Here is a 2,588-nt window from a genome sequence, read left to right as displayed (position 1 = left end):
GGGAAAGAGAGAGAGAGAGAGTATTGTCTGAGCCGGAGTTTATTTATTTGGGAACCGCAAACAGTGATTGTGCTATTTATTATTCCTGCCTGACGCTATTTATTATTCATGCTCAGTAATATATAACGTTAGTATACTTAAACACAGTAAATATTGAGTGTGACATGCATGTGTAGTTAATATTCTCACCAAACACGTCATGTTCTCTATCTGCAACTTAAATATGGCACAACAGTGATAATACATGAAAGAAATACTAATCCAGAGAGTAGTGTTTATTGCGTTCAGTTTCTCACAATCTCTCTCTCCTCTCAAGTGGAAGTGGAATGGATGAAATACTCTCTCTCTTGCTGAGTTGTTCCTCACCGTATACCCACTGAGCCTCACTCTCTCTTTCTCTCTCTAAAAGTCTCTTTTTACATTTTTAATTTCTTCTCCCAGTTTATTCCTTCCTATATAAAGTCAAAAACGACTCCCAATTCTCTCTCCTCCCATAAGTTTATTCGTGTGTTTAAGCGTGTTGTTCAATGTTATATGTGTTGGATCAATTACTTTTTAAATATTAACTTGAACGCATCGAATATTACACGTAAAAAATAACAATATTACACTAATATAAAAAAGATTATATTTACCTGAGTTATCCAATTAACAGACTTAATACATTTCTTTTTATGATTATATAAATTGTTTCAAACTAAAATGTGAAAAGAATATCTTATATAAGAAATGATTTTTCCATAAGTTTTGTTTTCTTGGTCCTTGCACTGTCATCATGATATCGTTTTTATAGGTTGATGGGTTGCTGAGCTTATTTACTATGAAGGGTCCCCTCTACTTTTTTTACTGGTTGTTATTAGTTATTACCACTACTCACTTAACTTTATCTCCCGTATCAAGGGTCCCCTCAGAAAGTATCCAACTTCAAGTACACCGTACGTCCTGGATTCTCTCTCTCCTCTCTCTTTCTCTCTCTAACTGAGATCCAAATGCACTTTCGCCCATAATCTTCTCCATTCCGATCTCAATTTATCCTCTCTTGAATTCCCAACATCAGCTAAGAAAAAGAAAAGAGAACAAGAAAAAGAATCAGTTCTTTTTCTTGTCTGTTCTTTCCTCCGGAAACATTCAAGTTCCTCGCATGTTTTTATAATATAACTATAAATAATAACATTTCGCATATACTTTACTTTACACAATTTGTTCGCAATAATTCGTTAGAGATTTTATCGCCTATTTAGATCCTCCGAAAGCAAGTTAAAAAAAAATCTTCTGTTTCCAGCTAAATTAGATTTTGGGACTTCCGTCAAAATTTCTTCCAAGGCCGACAAACATAAAATCGGGTGTTTCTCTTTACCGAAGCGAGCATTCTTCATTTCAACCAAAAAGGTGTCTTTTTAGTCCCAAAAACTCTATTGGGTCTTTTCATTTTAGCCCAAGTCTGGATTTTTTTTCTTCGTTTTTATAGGGTTTTGAGGCTTGTTTTGGTGATCTAGACGTGTATAGTCTTGTTTGATCTTGTTGAGGTGATTTGGGCATCTGGGTCATTGGATTTCAGTTGAGTTTGGCTTTGGATTTTGTGCTAGATGCACATATTTGTTTATCGCTTTGAAGAGTTTTTGATGCTTTGTTGCTAAGAAAGAAGCAGCCTGATGACAGAAGAAAGGTGATTTGATTTAAAACTTATTTTTTCTTTTCCTTTTTATGTGTGTTTATTTGCTAGTGCCTCTTTTGTTGTTTAAGCTTTGAACTAAATGAAGTTGGTGTTTACTATTCACAAGGATGCAATTGTGAAAGATAGTACAATTCTTGCACGCGTGCTTGATAACACTTCATCTCATGACGCCGTTAAGTTTATCATGTATAATGACACACTTGGCCACACTACAATGGAGCAAAGGGAAGCAGATGAAAGTTTAGCAGCTGTTGCTACAACAATTACACTGGAAGAGGTAATCAATTAAAATATATAAGATTGTTATTATTTGCAAATTATGCAAAATCATTTTTTAAGGGGGTGAAGGGTTCTAGTACTACCATATGTAAAAAATGTTTTTAGGGTGGTTTGGTTCGGGTACTCAACCGTACAATTAGGTTTTAAACTACTGATTTTTTAGGGTAGGTTTCATTCTTTCAGTTTAACTATTCCATATTTTATTATTCTCACAATTCATCATATGATACCGTTAAATTTATCATCCATAAATAAACACTTCACCATTTTTTATTTTTTTATTTATTTTTTGAGATTTTAACTATTTACATTGTGAAACATCGAAGGAAAAAGTCTTTTGAACTTTGGCCTTTAAAGCTTTAAATTTGAAGGGTTAGGAAACACTAATTTTAACTATTAAGAATCTTTTTAACTTTTTCAGGTCACTTCCAAACGCGCTAAATAATTTGCAGCTAACTAAGTTTGTATTAACTGATTCTTTAGAGACCATTGAGAGAAAATACGGGTGTGTGTTAGACGTGAGAGAAAAAAAGAGAAAGAAATAGAGTTTATTTTAGTTATTACTGATATATGCCATTATCATAAATAACCGAATCAATATATATATATATATATATATATATATATACTTGAT

At 32.8% G+C, this 2,588-nt stretch overlaps 1 long non-coding RNA gene across 1 annotated transcript; it reads left to right on the top strand.

Moving 5' to 3' along the window:
• Nucleotides 1-1,526: 1,526 nt before the first annotated feature.
• On the top strand, nt 1,527-2,522 carry LOC21396299. Its single transcript, XR_002902209.1, has 3 exons — nt 1,527-1,666; nt 1,782-1,952; nt 2,376-2,522. It is a non-coding gene; the product is annotated as an uncharacterized LOC21396299 (long non-coding RNA).
• The last annotated feature ends 66 nt before the right edge of the window (nt 2,523-2,588 follow it).

Source organism: Morus notabilis, unplaced genomic scaffold, assembly GCF_000414095.1.
Source record: "Morus notabilis unplaced genomic scaffold, ASM41409v2 Scaffold1195, whole genome shotgun sequence".
NCBI lineage: Eukaryota > Viridiplantae > Streptophyta > Magnoliopsida > Rosales > Moraceae > Morus > Morus notabilis.
This window is presented reverse-complemented; position numbering and strand designations above follow the sequence as displayed.